The sequence below is a fragment of the Schistocerca gregaria genome, chromosome 3 (assembly GCF_023897955.1).
Source record: "Schistocerca gregaria isolate iqSchGreg1 chromosome 3, iqSchGreg1.2, whole genome shotgun sequence".
NCBI classification, from domain to species: Eukaryota; Metazoa; Arthropoda; class Insecta; order Orthoptera; family Acrididae; genus Schistocerca; species Schistocerca gregaria.
The window spans coordinates 433,885,845-433,908,479 of NC_064922.1; positions in this window are offsets into that span (position 1 = coordinate 433,885,845).

Below are 22,635 nucleotides of genomic sequence, written 5' to 3' on the forward strand. Positions count from 1 at the left end.
GTATTCTCGCGAAATATGAGAGAGGGTATCACAGATATGATACACGATTTGGGCGGGACATCATTAAAAGAAAGGCGTTTCCCGTTGCGACGGAATCTTCTCACGAAATTCCAATCACCAAATTTCTCCATCGAACGCAGAAACATTTTGTTGACACCGACCTACATAGGGAGAAACGCTCACCACGATAAAATAAGGGAAATCAGAGTTCGTAGGGAATGACGTAGGTGTTCGTTCTTTCCGCGTGCTGTACGAGATTGGAATAATAGAGAATTGTGAAGGTGGTTCGATGAACCCTCTGCTAGGCACTTAAATGTCATTTGCAAAGTATCCATGCAGATGAAGATGCAGAATGACAATAATTATTGGCATTTTTGTCTTCAAAGCTAATTAAATATCAAGACATTGTTGGCATTCTTGTCCTTTTCAGAAAGATACTGTAACTGGTTCTCAGGTTCTAGGACTCTGCAACATATTAACTGGCTACTACATTACGCAATGTTTCTCAATAATGGTAGTAGATTTTTTTATACGTATTTTTCTATGTCTTTATGTATTGTACTACAAACTTATTTCTTTCTTTCTGTTACATATGCTTGGATGTGCGTTGAGGAGAACTAGCCGATTAACTGGAAGAAGATGTCCCGCAGTCAGGAAATTCCTTAGTGGAATTACAAGCAGGCTAGAAATACATCTTACTTATTCCTGCAATCTATTCTGTTTGTGCCAAGTTCTGTTAGTCAAACGATAAAAATTAAGTCCTATTAACAGATAGTTTCTTTTCCAAAGTAGTGTTAATACACATTTTTATCGCTTTCAGCCTAAGAATTGCATGTCGAAAAAGAGTGCAAGCTAAGTAGTAGTAAATATCCCTTTCCTTGATCTGTTGATTGAGACTAATTGTTCAAATAATGAACCAGTGCGTCTTGTGTTTATGTAATAATTGCCTTATTAATTAGTGATTTTAGAAGCAATAGTGGAATTTTTGTACGTTATCATGAAGACAGAAGACCAACAGACACTGATGTTACAGATTAAATTAATATTCGGCCCATGTTTGACACTATTGAACCTACTGTTCAAGGCGTTGAGAACAGTGATCCTTTAGTCGAAATATTCCGAAGAATAGAAATCGTGGGTGGATCATTATCTATAATGTTCAACCTAGTAGACGTGATGTCGAAGAAACAGGCCACTATACCAGTAAAACAGGCGTTATCCAAGTCGCAGGCTGGCTTAACAGACGAATTTTCTGAATGGCAAACCATCTTGGCGAAAGAAAAATTGAAAAATGTTCAGATGGGTTTAATGGAGTCATTAACCAATTGACTAATGAAATCGTTGACATGAAACAAGCTCAACAGCCACTGTTTGAAACGGGCAGTTTTCTGAAAAGGTTATTAATTTGCCTTTTGAGCAGGAGATAGAGATTAATGAACAAGTTAATCACACTGATACCTGTACTTTGACGTGAGATTTGGAATCAGCTTACATTACTTTTTGGTAGCTTATTGATATCATCATGCATGTAGTCAGACCATATTGTTCTGCTAGATAAGCCGACCGCTGTGGACGAGCGGTTCTAGGCGCTTCAGTGCGGAACCGCGCTGCTGCTACAGTCGCAGTTTCGAATCCTGCCTCGGCCATGGATGTGAGATGTCCTTATGTTATTCAGGTTTAAGTAGTTCTAAGTCTAGGGGACTGATGACCTCAGATGTTAAGTCCCATAGTGCTTAGAGCCATTTGAACCATTTGAACCATCTGCTAATTAAGATGCTAGATAAATTCTTGTAGGATGGAGTGACTCGTAAGTTGCGGAAGTACTAGTTTTGGCATGAGAAGATTAAATTCTTCCTTCACCTAATCACATTGAAGATTGTAGAACCAGTAGAGAGAAAATCATTGCAACAGCCAACTTTAGAGCTCCCGCTACGAGGAAGCAACTGAAAGGTTTTATCGGGGTCATACCCTTGTGTGGGAGGTTTGTTCCTAGTCGGATGCTATATTCTGAACCCCTTCTAAGATAGTAAAGGATGAGTATGCAGTGACTCTGGTTTAAGGATTGGCAACTGGCTTTTGATAACATTAAAATGGCACTAGTTAGTCCCAAGACGTTATACCACCCTAATATATCAATTGGATTTTGCTTTTCGACTGATGCAACACCGGTTGGTTTGAACATTGAAGGTACACATAATTTCTGTACAATCGCCTTTGTGAGTCGAATCCGGTCTGATCATGAGAGAGCGTATATAATGACAGAGGTGGAGGCATCTGGAGTAAAATGAACATTTAGGAAATTATTAAATCTACGGAGCGTAAACGAAAGTGTACTGCGACCAGCAAGTATTGAGCTTTGCACGGAGTAACAAACAACCACATGTACTGGTTGCTAGATAGTCGTTCACTCTCCAGGACTTTGGTTTCGAAAATATTAATCCCAAAGGAAAATTTAATATTGTGGTTAGTATCCTATCACGACTTTGAGAAGGTTTGGATCACACCCTGGAGGCAACTGAACAGTCATTAGACTTTACGGTAATGCTGCTGGAAGATGTTGAAAGAAAATATTATCTTGATACCTATCGAAACACGTCAGCGTCGCAAGACAGTGATCCTATGGGAAAGAGTGTAAAGCAGAAGTTACAGAAAAATCAGAATCCGAAACTTAAACAGCATTATACAATAGCTCCTAAGGTTTTATTTCATCACTAAAACCCTAAATCTGTGCAGTGGTGCATGTGTATCCCTGCGAATTATGAGGACAAATTAATTTGGTGCATTTACTATGTGTAGGGAAACTTTAGTCTAATGAAATGGGCCAATAAGATTAATGTCTACTTTCGCTTGCTGAACATATGTCAGGAAGTACAGAGATTTTTACACAGACACACTCTCTGGCAGGCAAAACAGTCGAGCCATGGTTGTAAGGGAAAGCCACATGCCATCTTACCTATAAACCACTACAAATTGTGTCTGTGGATGTATGCTGCACCTTCCTCTAGAATGTGAAAGCACACGTTAGTGCTACATGTACACCAACAATTAAGAAGTTAGCGGAGATTATTTAGGGAATTTGAGGGTGGTGACAAAGTCTTTATTAGAAAAAATCCTCGCTTCTCGTTATTAAATAAGGAGAATAAAAAGTGGCAAATTCTGTATACAGATTCGTTTAGTACTGACAGAATGACCAGTCCAGTAGCATATTTACTCACACAGCTTGGTAACCATGTCAAGATCTGAAAAAGAGCTTTCATGAGACGTGATAGGTGTTTAAGTAAACATTTCAGTAGATTGTAGAATGAAGGCTTTCACGACCGGGTGACATGGCTGTTGATATACTTTCCGGGATGTGAGGTCATGGTCCAAGAACTTTTTCTGCTCCTTACGTTTCGTCCAGGACTGCGATGGACTTCCTCAGAGGCGCTGATCCGCTGAGTTTTGCCGACTGCAAGACTCAGCGGATCAGCGCCTCTGAGGAAGTCCAGCGCAGTCCTGGACGAAACGTAAGGAGCAGAAAAAGTTCTAGGACCACGACCTCACATCCCGGAAAGTATATCAACAGCCATTTCAGTAGATGACTAAATAACTTTGCAATGTTATTTTATTAATTCCATTTGCAAATTTTTGGGAAAGGTGAAGAGTGAACCACTTTTGGAAAGCATTGTTACATCGTGTTTCTAAATAAAGTGAGCTGTATGTATTTCAATATTTGCATGAATCTATAGCGCATTGATAGGTCTAGAAATCCCATACAGCGTCATCGTAAACGTTAATTGTGGCACAGTACCTAACAGTAAGCATCTGGAGCGAGCTGAAGAACAACGCATATGTCGGGTTGGGATTCACTTGCAGGAATCTTAAAGAAAGCAACCCAGACAGTGACGACTTACAGATTGCTGAAAAGCAGAAAAACACGTCAGGTTCAATTTTCTTTGCATCGATTTTTAAGGGAGCGTAATGCACCCACTAAGAAGTGACAATGTTGGGGCGAGTGGACGCAGTTCCTTTCGGCATGTCACCTGGAGACTGATGGCACTATAGTCCAGGTCGAGGTGTAAGAGACATTAAGATGACTGCTGTTTTCAGAGCAAACATCGACATTGGTTTGGTCCAACTTATACCTGTTCGTTAAGCAGTTCTCGATGTACAATAATCGGATAAGCGCGTAGGTAGTTGGCTTTCGTCTAAACAAGTAACTACACTACTCATGTACGTACTACCACGTGGATATACTCTGTTGTAGATGGAATGCGGTACCATGGTCAGTCCACTCCATAAGAGCGTCTGGGGTAAAAATGAACGATGCTATTGTTAAACGTCATATCTCTCCTCACTCTCGCAATAGCTCTGAATTGTGCGCTGAGGTGCGAGGCTGTTGCAATAATGTAAATGACTTAGTGGATAGCGTGAGTGTTGGAAACTATGTGATGCTGTTATAATTGTTTTATGAAGGCAATCCCAATCGAAAAACTATCATTCGATATCGATGAATTGCAGACGTTTCAGATTTTCAGCGTGCAGTCCTCGCACAGTGGAAGTGCAGTAGTAAGGCTTCTTTGTCCATTTAGTGAAGCGATCATAGTTTAGGGGATAAACAAAGGTACACAGGTACTCATTTTTATTCGATCATTACGCTTGTGACTGCAAAAGGAATGAAGAAATCGATAACACTGCTACGACATAGTCCACACCATGTAATGGTTTGTGAAACGCACATCAATATGTAGGCTCCTGTCTATAGCAAGGTTGTGGCATCAGTAAACTGTAATGATTTTTAGAAGATTGCGGACTGGTGAGCCTTGGAGCTGAACGTAGATAAATGCAGCTACAAAATCTAGAATATAGACCTGGTATTGTTCTATTACGTCATTGGCCAACAGTCACTAGGAGTACCAATCGTTAAAAGTGTCTGGACGCAAGGATCCGAGTGGTGGCGAATTTCTCCTTGAATGTTAGTGTGCTATGATTTGTCTTTGTGATAACTCTTTACACAGCCAGTGACGACTAGAGAGGTAGACAGCCTACTAAATAATGAAACAGTGCTGTCGCAAAGTGATGGAATTTCGGGAGAATTTGCAGGGTTTCTGATCTGGCTTGGTGTGGATATCGCCAAGTATCGAGGATTGGAAGATTCGTGCGAAAATGGGGGTTAAGTGACACCCTGACATGAGGGGAGGTGAACTCTGTAGTGCTTTGTCGAATTGTTGTGAGCAATTGTATTACTCCCTTTCACATACCTCTCGCGATTGAAGACTGGAGGATTCGTGCTCATATGGAGGATAAGTGATACTCTGACAAACGGGTGATCTCTTTACGGCTTTATGCCCACTAGCCCAGCCAAAGAAGGTCTGATACAATGTCACGAGGTATACGACGACTTCAGTCACCTCATCGTAAGCATTAGAACTTTCAATTTGAAACAAAATCTTAAGAGGAAAAGACATACACAGTAGTAAGGCTGAACAGTACAGACACTTAAATGAGAGTGTGAGCAGAGAACCACCAGTCAGTGTCTTAAAAAAAAATTACAGGCAGTAGGAGGGAACAAAACAAATTGGCACCAATTTCACTCGAAGCGGTAATGAACTGGTCGGCTCACGAACATCAGAAGTTCTCCAAAGAATTTCGCAATGTTAAGCAGCTTACAAATCACCAAGCAGTGCTTAGAATCTTGCTCGCCATGTAAAAAGTTCTGTGGAGATGATCGGACACACAAATGTCAATGGAGCCGGAACCAGTGGCCATGGTGGTGACCGATCCAATGAAGAGACATGGTTGACAGGAAGAGAACAGCGGCATAAAATTGCTGAAAACTCCAATAGGCAAACGCAGATAACCCGATCCACATCGAGGAACACAGGTAGGGTCCCTCACGTTCAAATCAGTAGTGCCCTCTGTCCCTGCCACTGTCGGCGCTTCACAACTCGACCCAGCAGTCCCCCATTTCGAGCCCTGACATGGCCCCAGTGCCCCAAATCAGCACTAGGCACACAGAGAGGCACCACACGCCCTGCCAGTCCGACCACACTTCCGCCTTCTAGGGCAAAGATCAAATTTGAAGACGTGATGGGACTATGTATGGGACACAGCTCAGTTTCCTCTTGCTTTTACTGTTCCGCAGTACCAACAAAGCAAGGTCATGTTAACTAATGCTACACAAGGTGACATCAGTTAGTATTTTAGACTATGACGCCTGCAACTGTTGAGAAAGTACTCTATAAAAACGTGACCTCTCCACAGATACACTTACAATGTGGTTGCACTGATGACAAATAACAATGTACCATAGAACTGAGTAACAAATAGAGTTTTACATCATTTGGGGAAAAAAGATAAAGACTGATACAAATACATTGATTTGTTCTGATATGACACTCTGATATTATTTTATGATTATGAAACAAATTCAGAAAGATAAAGATTAAGCAGTTCAAACATAAGTCACCATCACTTAACAGTGAAAATCTGCTGCGTCACACAAAAGCTCTCCATAACACTAGACACTTACTTATTCGAAAAAGTTTACTGAAGGACATTTACACAATCAATTGCTGTATAAACTTCATATAAATGTGCTCTTAGTTTCAATTTATATGGATGATCTTTTCATGTAAAAATTCGTTTTAGCATCTTTCTTTTAATTTCTTAAACACAATTTACTATGCAAATGTCTGTGTTTATATTTTTGTTATTTTTTAGTTGCAATTGACATTCAGCATTATATTTAATAACTTTAAATACTAGTACTTTACTGGTTTTTCGAGAGTGGTTTATAATTTCCACTTCTCAACTAAGTAATCCATCATAAACAATTTATCTCCAAATAAACTAAGTTGTTGAATCATCTTCCAAATTATTTCGTTATAAAACTTATCATATTCTGCAAGATTTAATAACAGATGAGAAAAACGCATCAAATTTCTTTTTCAACTACTGACTGCTGATTATTGGCATCTCCAAAATGATCTTCAGAGGAGAGTAAGAGATAGAACAAAACCGTTAATGAGAAGATTCGAAGAATATAATTTGCTTTCTTAATTATTACAACACACACACAACTGTATTTGCCAAATACATATCAATTTACTGCCTGCCACAGTGAACAGACGGTTCTAGGCGCTTCAGTCTGGAACCTCACCACCGCTACATTCGCAGGTTCGAATCCTGCCTCAGGCATGGAAGTGTATGATGTTCTTAGGTTAGGTAGATCAAAGTAGTTCTAAGTTCTAGGGGACTAATGACCTCAGAAGTTAAGTGTCATAGTGCTCAGAGCCATTTGAACCATTTTGAACCATATCAATTTACTATTTGCCATTTTCTAATATGCAGATAAATCAAATCTATCTTTGTGAAAGATACGAAGTTCACTAGCAACTGAAGCAGCTGACACTTTTCTGGGTGTAGGTATTCGCACCAAAATTTATTTCAACTTTTATAGAATGTTATAATTATTTAATCAGTTATATGGAATGACTGATTTACATGGAATTACTTATGCAAAAAACTAATGATTTTGTTCATTTCTTTATAAAAACCTAATATAAATGTATTATATATATATATATATATATATATATATATATATATATATATATATATATATATATAAAACTAATCCTAACAAGTTTGGAAAATGACGTTATCAGACACTGATTTTAAATTCATACTGTCGCACATATTTATTAAGCTCCCTTCGTGATAGAGCTCTAGTATAAATATTTCCATTTTGAAATCTTCTAAGACAATCTAATTTTTTAAAATTCTACTTCATAATTCATGTTGTATTATTTCCACAGTTCGTTTATAATAAGTTTTTTCCTTAAGTTGGGCATGATTGTAAGTCACTTTCATAAGTAATAAACTGATTTTTTCTACATAAGTAATATGTAAATGTTCGTTGTTATAGAAACTTGAGAATTGTTTAAAATATTTCGTGCATTCTGATTTCTAAGCAAACCACCTGCTTTTACTGCAGACATTGGACCATAGACATGTATTATGTGAGCAATGTTCATCTCTTTGAGATTTTTATTTGGCTTTCAAAAGACACGTAATATGTAATTCATTCTCTTACTCGATTTCTCTTATTAATTATCCACATCTCTACGTGTCAGAAAGTTCATTAAAGTGATTCTTGACTTTGAGGAGAATGACAATGGTAGGTTTACGGGCAGTGAGAGGGGAAGCAGGGCCTAGAGACAACTTTACGTGTTACACTCATCCCCTTAACAAAGAGGTTTTAGGTGCCGTCTGGCAATGAAACTGAAACTGGGCCAGTGAGACACATTTAACTGCTCTTAAGCTTGCTGTGTCCTGCGACAGTGGAAATGAGCACAAAATTGTAGAGTCCTGTTGCTCTGCGGCAATTCAAACGTATTAGGAATACTGATACACCTTACAGAAATGGTAGCAAGGAATGGAAAGCATCGGATTATGTACCCTGAGTGTAAGTCTGGAATCCTCACTCAACATGCTGAAGAGGCTGTTCCTGCAGCCAGTGAGTTAACAGTGAGGTACCAACTACACATCGTGGCGCATGTTGTAAGAAATGATGTCATATTTGGTTCATTATAGGGACTCTCATAGATTTGTGAAGGCCATAGTTCCTCAAAAAGTTTCAGTGAAGCTGATCATTAGTAGCAGTGTCCCAAGAACTGATAGAGAGCACATTTTCTGTGAAGAGTAGAAGGCTTCAGACTTTGTAGATTGTGTGAGAAGCTAGGCTGTGGTTTTTGGACTTGCGCAGCAGAAGTCCCTCTAGTGCCTGCCAGCTTCCTTGAAGGAAAGTTAGGCTATACTCCTTCCAACCGAGATATAGGAGACCACAAAGTTTTATTAGTGTAAGAACCAAATAAATTTCTCATCCCTTGACCCCCACCATCCATCCCAGAAGAAACGATTATAATTATGATGATGAACTGCGGAAGCAGTTGCAACTAAGTCCCAGAGTTTGATGCAGTCCTAAAAAGCAGTGGAGTTCATATAATGCTACAGCAAGCGATTAAATCCGATAATTGAGAGCATTGAGAATTTTGGAGAATAAGGCTATGTATAAAAGATTGCCTAATAGGAAATGGAAATAGTGTATTTGTCATAGTAGAAACGAAAATCAGATCCACTGGAATTGGAACTGCCTTCGATATCGTTTGGGCATAAAGGTGTAAACGTACAATCGAGTCCTTCTATCGACTGTGAGAGTCACCCCCAGATGTAACTGAAAACCTGAGCTCGATAATATTTGTGTTCTCCGATCACACTATCATCATAGGAGTAGACTTTAATAATCCTAAAACTGATTGAGAAAATTATGAATTTGCAAGTGCCAGCCTTGACAAGACACCCTGCGAAGTAATACTTCATGTTTTCTCCAAAGGTTGCTTGGAACACATAGTTCGGACGCCCACGACTGGTGATAATCTATTAGATCTAATGACAAGAAATTGACGTAATTACTGACATTGGTACCAGTGACCAAGAAGCAGTTGTGGCAACAGTGAATGCTGATGTAATATGAGCAACTAAAACAAGTAGAATGATTTATATGCTCAACAAGTTAGATAAAAGAGAAGGACATGTCATATCTCAAAGAGAAACTCGAAATATATACGTCTTGGCAGAATGTGAAAGACTAGCACCAGACCTATATGTAACTAAAGAGCAGTAATTAGTGGGAGACATCCTCAATGCTGCACAGTCTTTGTGAAGAAATCTCTGAAGAAACAGCACCTGCTGTATAACTGGCGTAGCATAGAGCTATACAGAAAGAGATGCGGAGTGAAGCACATTTGGCTGTCGAAAGGGCATTGAGCGAAGCCTTCAACTGCTACCGTGTCGTATTCTTGTTGAAACATCTCTCACGAACCCAAAGGGATTGCGGTCAGAAATGAAGGCAGTCAGTGGCACCAGACATTCGTGTGCGATGGAGGAAATGAAGCTGAGAGTAGCGGGGCAAAAGCATAGATGCTTAACTCCAATTTGAAACTTTTCTTTACAAAGTAAGATACTGAAATAGCGCCCCTGCATAACTGCAGTGCCACTAGAGAGATGGCTCGTATAGATATTAGTGTCAGTGAAGTTGAGAAACAGCTAAAATCGGACAAATTAATCAAGGCTTCAGAGCATCATGAAACTCTTGTCAGGTTATGTACTGAGTTTGCAGATGAGTTGTCTTCCATTTGGAACTTTCTCCAATTCATGGGCTGTTGTACATCTTCTGGCAGCGCAAATAATAAAACAAAAATAATACAATATAAGGGTGTTTGCCTGTTAAGACAGTTGTAGAGACGACAGCCTTTGTGTTTAACACCTGTTTTCCCAACAAATCTTAAGATTCCATAATCAAGGTGTTTAGCAACAAAGACTGTTTATTTCTTCAGAAGCTTCCATTTGAACCATCAAACACCATACTACCCTCGAATAAGAACTGTGCCCAGTCATTAGAAGGAGGCACAGGTCACACTCATCTACATAAAGTGTGGCAGAAATGAGCCACAAACCTACTGCAGAATCTGAGCTTAAACATACTCCGTAATGCCAACTCAGATGGCTTCTGAAAACATGGCTCATTAGAAACCGTGTTTGAATTTTTCTCGCATGGCATCCTGAAAGCCACGGATCAAGGTAATACCGTGGATGTAGTATTACTTTGCTTCCAACAAGATTTTCACTTCGTGTCACACCTCCAGTTTTTAAGAAACTTACGCTTATATTGGGTGCAAAAAGAAATTTGTGGCTAAGTTGGGTGTTTATTAGTAGGGAGCACACACATTTTATCAGGAACGAAGATTCATCGACAGTAGTAAAAGTAATTTCGTGCGTTTTGCATGCAAGTGTAACGGGACTATTCATGTTCACGTTGTGTATGAGTTACACATACACCTACATACAAACTAAGCAAGGCACCGAATGGCGCGCGGCGACCGTACCCTGTACTGCTACTAGTAATTTCCTTTCCTGTTCGACTTACAAAAATAGTGTGGAAAAACGACTGTCTATATGCCTCTGCACGAGCACTGATTTCTGTTATCTCGTCTTCATGGTCATTACGCGACATGTACTTGGGCGGCAGTAGAATAATTCTGCAGTCATCCTCAAATGTCGGTTCTCTGAATTTTCTCAATAGTATTCCTCGAAAGGAACGCCGCCTTCCCTCCAGGAATTCCCCTTTAAATTCCAAAGACGTCTTCGTAATAATTACGTGTTGTTCGAATCTACCAGTAACAAATCCAGCAACACACCTCTGAATTGCTTCGATGTCTTCTCTCAGCCCGACATGGTGCGGGTCGTAAACACCCGAGCAGTTCTCAAGAATAGGTCGCACTTGCGTCCTGTATGCGGTCTCCTTTAGAGAAGAACCACACTTTCCTAGAATCCTCCCAATAAAGTGAAGTCGACAATTCGCCTTCCCTACTACAATGCTTACACGCTTCTTCCGTTTCACATTGCTTTGGAACGTTATGCCTACTTACTAAATCGATGTGACTGTGTCAAGCGGCGCACTAATAATGCTGTATTCGAACATTACAGTTTTATTTCCTATTGAAATGCATTAACTGAAATTTTTGTCCATTTACAGCTGGCTGCCATTCATCACACCAACTAGAAATCGTGTCTAAATCATTTCGTATCCTTCTACAGTCACTGAAAGACACCACTTTCCCATTCACCACAGCATATTCAGCCCACAGCCGCATATTGCTGCTCTCCCTGTCTAACAGATCATTAACGTAGGTAGAACATAACACCACTCCTACCGCACGTTCCTGTGGCATTTATTATGTGCCTTTGTCTCTAATGAACACTTACCGTTGAGGAGAACGTACTGCGCTCTATTACTCAAGAAGTATGCGAGCCACTCTCATTTCTGGGAACTTACTCCGTATGCTCGTACTTTTTTTTTAACAGTCTTCAGTGCGGATTTGTTGTCAAATACTTTTGGGAAATCTAAAACTGTGGAATCTTCCTGTGCCCTTTACCCGTGGTTCGCAGAATTTTATGTGAGGAAAAAGCAACCCTAGTTTCGTACGAGTGATACTTTCTGAAACCATGCTGAATGGTGGACAGATACTTCTCCCTCTCAAGGAAATTTGTTAAATTCGATCTCAGAATATGTTCAAGAATTCTGTAGCCAAACGATGTTCATGATGTTGATCTGCAATTCTGGAAGTCCGTCCTTTTATCCTTCATATATACCCCCTCATCTGCTATTTTTTCGTCTCTTCGGATTTGGCGCTGGGCGAGAGATTCGCGATAACAGCAATGAATTCCACCCGGATCTGGCGACTTACTTGCTTTCAACTCTATTAATTTTTTTTCTCTACCGCAGGAATTCTTATTAATATGTCGTCCATACGGGAGCCTGTTCCATCAAATGGTGCCTACCGAAGTGGCCGAGCGGTTCTAGGCGCTACAGTCTGGAACCGCTCGGCCGCTACGGTCGCAGGTTCGAATCCAGCCTCGGGCATGGATGTGTGTGATGTCCTTAGGTTAGTTATATTTAGGTAGTTCTAAGTTCTAGGGGACTGATGAACTCAGAAGTTAAGTCCTATACTGCTCAGAGCCATCAAATGGTAGTATCTGTGAAGGATTTCTAAAATGCGAAATTTAAAACTTCGTCTATCCTTTTGCTACCTTGTACTGCCACACCAGACTGGTCTACGAGCGACTACGTACATCGCTTAGATCTCAGAATGATCTTTTGCTAAGATACGACGGTGGTAGTTTTGTATTCTTCGAACATCGATCTTTTTACAGCCGCACGAATTTTTTTGTCTGTAGTAATTTGTGCGTTGTCTTTTGAACCCAGAGTACAGTAACCTTCGCTTCCTCCGTATATTCCGAAATTCGTTGATATCGACAGGGGATCTTTTCCGCCCTTGATGCATTTATGCGGCACATACTTCTTCAGAGCTCTATCTACAATCCAAAACCTTTGCCCGTTATTCCTCTACATCCACCACACTAGAAATGAATTGTGTCAATTCATTGTCCAAGTGGGATACTAACAACTCCTTGTTTGCTCATTCTAGCAGATATACTCTCCTTGCGTTCTTGGCCGGTCGGTGTGGCAGTGCGGTTCTAGGCGCTTCAGTCTGGAACCGCGTGACCGCTACGGTCGCAGGTTCGAATCCTGTCTCGGGCATGGATGTGTGTGATCTCCTTAGGTTAGTTAGGTTTAATTAGTTCTAAGTTCTAAGCGACTGATGACCTCAGAAGTTAAGTCGCATAGTGCTCTGAGCCATTTGAACCTAGCGTTCTTGCTTGGTTTATTAACTTTATTAACAATAGTCGCTGGGATGACATCACGGTCAATAATCCCTTTATCTGTACTGAGGCCGTAGAAAGACTTTTTGCATATAATGAAGTGGGTCCGAAAGGAAACCTACCAGTCAGACATTGATAAGATTTCAAGCTTGTGTAGTGAATGGCAGCTTACTTTAAATGTACAAGAATTTAAATTATTGTACTTAACTAAAACCAAACATTTATTGAATCACAACTGGAATCAGTCATCCCATACAGACACCTGAGTGTAACCGAGTCGGACTAAGACAATACACTGGATGTACTCATAGAAGGTTAGCACCAATGGCCACATGCTTGTTAGAGGCATGCCAGCGTCACGCATACGATTACAAAACCTGAACTGACAGAAACTTGCAGATAGAAACTCCTTATTACCCCAAACACTTGTTACAAAGTTTCAAGAACCAGTATTAAGTAATGAATCTAGTAATATATTTAAAGCCTTACATATCGCTCCCAAGGAGACAGCGCAGACAAGGTTACGCTAATTACAGTGTACACGGAGGTGAGGATGCAGTAATTACTGTCATGCTCCCCACGCTATTGGACTGGGAAAAAACCCGAAGATGTGGTGCAATGATAAGTAACCACTGCCACATAATGCGGATTTGTTTGGACAGTACGTATTTACAGGTACAGATTTAGATTTATAATTACGTTGTTATTTATTCACACAAAAAAAGCAAATTTTTGGAATTCATTGCTTCTTCTATATCTTTTATTATATCATTTGGCAGACAGCAACCCTTTTTGTCCTGAGTCCTTTGACATGTTTGATGCTGCCCGCCACGACTTTCCCTTCTGTGCACCCATCTTCACATCAAATTAACACTTGCACCCTAGGTTCTCGATTATTTGTTAGGTATGTACCAATCTCTACTTTGCCCTATAATTTTTACGTTCTGCGTCTCCCTTTAGAACTAATGGAGTTATTCTATGATGCTCTAAATTTTCTGAATCTACATCTAGATGATTACTCTACAATTCACACTGTCGTGACTGGCAGATCGTTCATCGAACCAGTTTCAAGCTATTCCTCTAGCGATCCACTATCGAAAGACGGTCAGGTTAAACAAGCATTCAAATGTTTCTATGCAAGCCCTAATTTCTCTTATTTTATCATGATGATGATTTCTCCATATTTGGATGAGCGTTAACAGGATATTTTCGCAATCGGAAGGAGGGGGAGACTGGTTTTCAACGCCCCGTCGACAACAAGATAATTGGAGACGGAGCACAAACACGGATTAGGGAATGGGGGGAAGGAAATCTACCGTGCCCTTTCAAAAGAACCGTCTAGGCATTTGCCTGAAGCGCTTTAGGGAAATCAAAGAAATCCTAAACCAAGATGTCTGGACGTGGGTTTGAAACGTCGTCCTCCCGAATGCGAGTCCAGTGCGCTAACCACTGCGCCACCTAGTTCGAAACTGTCGGAGGGTAAGTTTCCGATTGAAATTACACGAGAAGACCCTGTCGCAAAGGAAAAAGCCTTTGTTTTAAAGAATGCCGCCCCAATTCGTAAATCATTTTCATGGCACTCTCCCTTTTCTCGCCATAATACAAAATGAGCTGCCCTTCTTTGGACTTTTTCGGTGTCCTCCATCAATTCTATCTGGTAAGTGTGTTCAGTGTTCTATCATTCAGACCCTTTCGTCTTTGTGTTTATGTACGTTCTTTTCATCGTCTGTGCAGTTCCTCCTCACTTCTAACTAATCCGCCTTATTTTCAACATTCTTCTATAGTACTTTTAAACGCTTCGATTGGCTTCGCTTTCGGTTTCCCCACAGTCCATCATCCACTTCTGTACAAAGTTACATGGCCAGAAGTTTCTTTGTACAATACTTAAGGACGAAAGTAAATTCCGCATGATATGTCACTGCTAAGTAACATAAATACACTCCTGGAAATTGAAATAAGAACACTGTGAATTCATTGTCCCAGGAAGGGGAAACTTTATTGACTCATTCCTGGGGTCAGATACATCACATGATCACACTGACAGAACCACAGGCACATAGACACAGGCAACAGAGCATGCACAATGTCGGCACTAGTACAGTGTATATCCACCTTTCGCAGCAATGCAGGCTGCTATTCTCCCATGGAGACGATCGTAGAGATGCTGGATGTAGTCCTGTGGAACGGCTTGCCATGCCATTTCCACCTGGCGCCTCAGTTGGACCAGCATTCGTGCTGGACGTGCAGACCGCGTGAGACGACGCTTCATCCAGTCCCAAACATGCTCAATGGGGGACAGATCCGGAGATCTTGCTGCCCAGGTTAGTTGACTTACACCTTCTAGAGCACGTTGGGTGGCACGGAATACATGCGGACGTGCATTGTCCTGTTGGAACAGCAAGTTCCCTTGCCGGTCTAGGAATGGTAGAACGATGGGTTCAATGACGGTTTGGATGTACCGTGCACTATTCAGTGTCCCCTCGACGATCACCAGAGGTGTATGGCCAGTGTAGGAGATCGCTCCCCACACCATGATGCCGGGTGTTGGCCCTGTGTGCCTCGGTCGTATGCAGTCCTGATTGTGGCGCTCACCTGCACGGCGCCAAACACGCATACGACCATCATTGGCACCAAGGCAGAAGCGACTCTCATCGCTGAAGACGACACGTCTCCATTCGTCCCTCCATTCACGCCTGTCGCGACAGCACTGGAGGTGGGCTGCACGATGTTGGGACGTGAGCGGAAGACGGCCTAACGGTGTGCGGGACCGTAGCCCAGCTTCTTGGAGACGGTTGCGAATGGTCCTCGCCGATACCCCAGGAGCAACAGCGTCCCTAATTGGCTGGGAAGTGGCGGTGCGGTCCCCTACGGCACTGTGTAGGATCCTACGGTCTTGGCGTGCATCCGTGCGTCGCTGCGGTCCGGTCGCAGGTCGACGGGCACGTGCACCTTCCGCCGACCACTGGCGACAACATCGATGTACTGTGGAGACCTCACGCCCCACGTGTTGAGCAATTCGGTGGTACGTCCACCCGGCCTCCCGCATGCCCACTATACGCCCTCGCTCAAAGTCCGTCAACTGCACATATGGTTCACGTCCACGCTGTCGCGGCATGCTACCAGTGTTAGAGACTGCGATGGAGCTCCGTATGACACGGCAAACTGGCTGACACTGACGGCGGCGGTGCACAAATGCTGCGCAGCTGGCGCCATTCGACGTCCAACACTGCGGTTCCTGGTGTGTCCGCTGTGCTGTGCGTGTGATCATTGCTTGTACAGCCCTCTCGCAGTGTCCGGAGCAAGTATGGTGGGTGTGACACACCGGTGTCAATGTGTTCTTTTTTCCATTTCCAGGAGTGTAGATGAAACTAGGACTATAGCCTACATAGAAAGACCTTCTACAGTATTGTACAGAGGGTAACCGAAATAAGTGTCTTGATCAGTTTTAAGTCTTAAACCCATTATCAAACGCGAAATTACAAATCCTTCTCCCGTCCTCGTTATTTGTAGAATTGTGTGACTAATATTTTCATGAGTGAGTTTACCTGTTAACTTCAGTAGTCTCTTGATTTCTATTTTCGCCAGTGACTTTAGAGATTTCACAGGAACATCGTCTATTCGTTTTACCTTCTTTTGTTTGTTACAAATCTTCCAAAGCACTGTTACATTCTGACCAATGCTGAATCCCTTACATCTTCCGAACTGAGTAACACTTGGGTTCTATTACGTTAGCAGATATTTCCTCCCTCCTTCTAAAAGGAAGGAAGAAAGAAAGGTTGCTTTTAACGTTCCGTCGACGACGAGGTTATTAGAGACGGAGTACAAGCTCGGATTGTGTCAAGGATGGGGAAGTAAATAGGCCGTGCCCTTTTCAAAGGAACGATCCCAGCATTTGCATGGAGTGATTTAAGGAAATCACGGAAAACCTAAATGTGGATGACCCAACGCTGGTTTAAACAGTCGTCACCCCAACGCGATCCTCCTCCTAGTGGCCGTCACTGTATTATTCTCACGTGTCTGCTCTCTCCTCTGCGTTTGAAAGTGGAATATCTAGTGCTTTCTTAATGTTTGCCTTTCTGCTTTCAATTTTTGATCTTTTCGCTTAACTTTTATATATTCTGAGCTAGTCGTTCCGATGACCATTTCTTTTTCGATTTTTTCACATTTTTGTTTCAGTCATTTCACCTTTGCTTCCCCACACATATATCCCTCTATTCCAGTCTTTTCCTGAGCATTTTTGTACTTCATCGATCAGTTGAAGTAGTTCTTCTGTAAACCAAGGTTTCTTCCCAGTTACCTTCGTTCTTTTTTGTATATTTTTCTGTCCAGCTACTGCGACTGCCCTTTTTAGAGATGTCCCATCCTACAAAACCTACTTTTTTTGACCTGTACGAATCTGAATATAACCTAAAACCTTTCGCTCCAATAAAGTTAAAAAAGCTACACTAATTAAAACACAAATGTTTAAAACAATGTTTAAAATAAACACAAATAAATCATAAAGTATCGATACTATTTGTAGAAAAAATGTACATAAATGAAGTCTAAATGCAACGCATTAATCTGTCAAAATAGTAAATTAATTAATATTAATCAATATAATAAAAATATTTTAACTCAACTGTCAGTGGCATTACCAAAGTTTGTAGAACCTCAGAGAATTTGAAACACACAGCCTAGTTCCCCAGTAGTTTAGTAGCCTACTTCCTTTCACAATTATTCTTCCGAACGATTCTCATAAACTTCGATCTACTCTTCATCATTACTTCGTTGTGATCAGAGTCTATATCTGCTCCGGGGTACACCTCACAATCCAGTATCTGATTTCAGAAAGACTGTCTGACTAATATGTAATTCAGGTGGAGCCGTCCAGTGTCTTTGGGCCTTTTCAAAGAATACCTCCACCTCTTGTAATCTTGACACATTATTCCCTATTAATAATTGAAATTTATTGCTGAACTCAATTAGCATTCCTTCTCTCTCTTTATTACTACCAAGCTTATATTCTGCCGTAACCCTTTCTTATATTACCGGACCTACAACCGCATACCAATCCTCCATGATTATTAGTATGGCATCTCTCTTTACATACTATGTTACCCGTGCAATCCGGTCACATACTTTCTCTATCTGTTCATCTTCTGATTGGGTGCTTGTGGCGTCGGCATATGTATCTAAATTATTGTTATTCACGTTTAGTTATCGACCCTAATAATAGCGTCTTCAAACTAATTCACTCTGACCGTTTTCTTCCTATCGAATCGTACCACCATTTTACCATTCCCTCCCGTGGTAGGATGCTACCCAATACTCGCCTGAATAGATATTCTTATCTTCATTCCATTTCACCTCACTCAACTCCACTATATCCTCAGCATTCCCATTTTCAGGTTTATAGCATCCCTATCACACTCAGATTTCTGATATTCCTCGTTCTGACTGTACAACGTTACGCCTCCCTTGGTGATCCATTCCTCTTCTAAAGGTCACCTCCCCCGTGGCAGAACACTCCAGGATATCCAGATGGGGAACTGATGAGGTATCTTGTGCCACTGAAAAGATCGTCATAATAACTTTTTAATTACAGATCACATGTCCTCATGCCTCTGATCATCGCTGACTCTTCCGCGTTCCAGGTGCATTTGCCTCTCGAAAGGCAAGAGGTTGCCCTGAAACCTTGTCCGCTCCTCCAGTCTCTTTGAGAAAGCCGTTTGCAGAAAAAGGGTGATTTGGTATGTCAGTAATCTTCTGCCTGCACTGTTAATGATTTCTGAATCAAAACGTAATTAATTGCTGGAACCCAAGACTTTTTCATCAGAAATCACAAAGACTGCCCCTAGACCACAGTGACGACATTAATTTTATACTTATGACAGCAATTTTATCATTTATCAAAAAGTTCATAAATTTTTCATTTTTTGTAGAAAGCTTCAATATGACTTTAATATTCTCTTTTGTAACAACAATCTTATCCATAGCTATTGCTTCTTCCGCTCATCACAAAATCCGTCCTATGTTTCACTCATCTGAAAACTTATCACTTCCCAGTTTTCACACAATCCTGTTACTCTTTGTTCTCAATAAGCCTTTATTTCTATCTTCATAATCAAATTCTTATGACGTTAGATATTTTATGACCTGTAGCAAAGGTCTGTAAACCAGTCTTTTTAAGCTATTTCTTACAAAAATTAAGGACAACTTACATTAAATATTCAGAAATGTAAAATCGTGCGGAGCACAAAATACAGAGAAGTAATATACTATGACTATAATATCACTCACTCACATTTACAGCGAATCAACCTACGTAAATAGGGTGAATGGGTAAAGTGGCCACCCTAAAGAAAATATTATTTTGCTCTGACGTCACCTCATAGATAAGTATATCAAATATATATGTATAAACTGTACACATTCTGTAACTTTAAATTAATTGTATTATTATTGAAATCTTTCTTTAGCAACAGAAAAATGAGTTTAAGTGAAAGTCTACAAAATATCAGCTTTGGCCCACAGGTAGAACAAAGAGGTCAGAGACACAGGAAAGGAAAAGTAAGACTCAGAATAAATAGAATCTGGTTTCCTAAGTGTTATGTTTGGATGTCTCTTGCTAATATGTGACACACAATCCTCGCCCACCAACTTTTTCTCTTTACTCCGCTGACCAGGATGAAATGACAGATGTCTTAAATTAGTTGCTGATATGCCATAATATCCTCGTTCAGTATCAAAAATATGGTTAGAGACTTCTTTCTCTTGCTGGTGGTTGAACAGACGTCAGAAGTTTCCAAGAAACTTCTTGTCTTCAGTAGCGTCACGGTTTTGTTTAAGTAATCTTCGTGTTCTTGAGACACTGAGTTATTTGGCTGCTGTATCATGCGGCATCTTTGCTGTTCTTACAGCAACCAGTGCCTGTTGGATAGCTTGGGAATCCCATGATTGCTGTAGCGATTTTGTTAAAAAAATTGATGACAACGAAAGACACCTCTGATAAGAGAACATAGCTTCTCACCAAGTTGTGACTACAATAATGTCGTAATACATTTATTGTATACAATACTCTAACCAATTCCGTTGTCCTGAAACTAGGTAGATGTTTTGCAAAATATATGTTCGGGAAAAGTGAACAAGTGCCAGTTTGTCCCGTCAGCAGACTGGCATCTATCTTCGACTGGACGCCAAGAAGCTAAATGTTGTCTGAATGCGAAATTACACAACTTAGAAAATTCTTAAACTCGCGATTCTGAAGGCTGAAATTTATACTTTACCGGAAACTGTAACAATTAAGTGCCACAATAGACATTCTTTTAATACATGCAAATGGATTTGTTACTTGCCTTGCAACAGACGTACAGAAACACGCAAAACGTTTCATTGCAGAGGAGCGCGGGCAACTATCGCCAAGAAACTCGTTAGCGAAACCAAAGAAATCTCTTTAAATAATTTTAAATATTCGTCACAAGGCTGCAGAAATCTCCAAGAAAATAACAGGAAGAGTCCACTTTACCCTCTCTGGCCAGTAAAGCCGTCGTTATCCCACCTGCTATAAATAGTACTGTGATACTGCAGTTAATGTATCTAACTTTTGAATGATGACAATAAATGATAACGAGGCCATTCATTCGTATAAATGATACCTTGCTTTTACCAATACTGTTCATACAACATTTTTCATAGCACAGTGTGAATCAAAATAATTACTAGCTCGATTTTTATGCAGTAATTGCACGGACAAATAGTGTAAAAGTATTTTAACGGGATTAAATTAATTATCTTGTCCACTTTTTTCTAGTTCATAGTATCATCGAAATGCGCACACCAAGTTTTGGTAGATTCAGCATCACATATTAACTTGTGTTTATGATGAATCATTGGTCATTGGCTTTGTATCTTTTACCAGCAAAAACGGAGGTTTCCATTTCGATAATACGAGAGAGAGGTTGTTTTGAGGAAAATTAGACAATAATTAATAAAAGCACTTTTCTTATAAATTTGCCTGTTGTGTAAATGTTGTGTGTCAGCACAAAAAAAAAACAAAAAACAGTAAACTTTTGGAAGCCCGTTCATAATGCCAGAAATGATATGCCTTATCTCTAATTGTTCGATATTTCACACGATTTTCATATTCTTCTTGTGAAGTATGAGATGAGCTTTACTGCTAATTAGATACGGTACAACAACCTCAGCGATTTTAAGGAATTTTACAAACCTACACACTTTGTATCAGACATAGAAAATGTAAATAAGTTATACAAAACTGCAAGCAGTCCTTTTTTGAATAATTGTGTTTTTCAATAATTAAGTTACATCATTGCTGTAACTTCCTGAAACCATCTGGAAAAGAACCTGAAAAGGTTCGAAAACCGGTTCTTGGAATAACACATAATTATTCAAAAAAGTGAATGGTTGCATTTTTGTATAACTTATTTACATTCAACGTATAGTCACGGTTCTAGAATATCCGTAATAGATAAGCATAATCTAAGACATAGAGAATATTTACCTGGGCTGAAGCGGTTCCATTCTTGTAAAATTTGGTGAGTGAATTGGTAAATAACAATTTCAGTTAGCCAACACTTATCGAATCTGAACTGGTTGAGAAAGTATGTTATTGTTATAAAGGAAACACACTATTAATGCAGGCCTTTATATTACAAAAAAAAAAATTAAACTAACTTACGCACACACACACCCATGCCCGAGGGAGGACTCGAACCTCCGATGGGGGGAGCCCTATCGTGACAAGAGGCCTCAGACCGAATCTCAGACCGAAAGGCAACCCAGCGCGGCCTTTATGTAAAAAGAAAAATAAATCAACACTTTTGACAATTTTCTTGTAAAGTTTCTTAAGAACTGCATATTTACACCACCAGACAGAGACTTTAAGTATTTGCAAAATGACTCTTTCGTGATTGTACCGGATGAAAACTGAAATCCTTTACCTGTTGCCTTCAATAAGATTCAAAAATGATCATGGAAAGTGTTGAACAAACCATTGGAGTTTTGATCTCAGTTCCTGTGCTTGCAGAATAATAATAATGAATTAAGGATGGCTCTGTCTTTATGCAAGTACATAAATTATTGCTTTTTTTCATCACAAAAACATTTTTCACCACTGTTGTGGCATCCTCAGTGGTTTTTTCCTTATTATTTTCCTGAAATATATACACATAGTTTAATTTTATGATCAAGGAACATAATACATCACATTTTGTGGTCATTCAAATTTTACCTGCCCTTTACCTTTTATTTCGCATTGGTGTGACCTGTGGCTCTCACTCAAAATCAGCCACAGGTCTAAATTAGTACACCATGTCGTTTGGAAACATGAGGGCATTAGAAAATCTTCTGCAATTGATTTATTTTTAT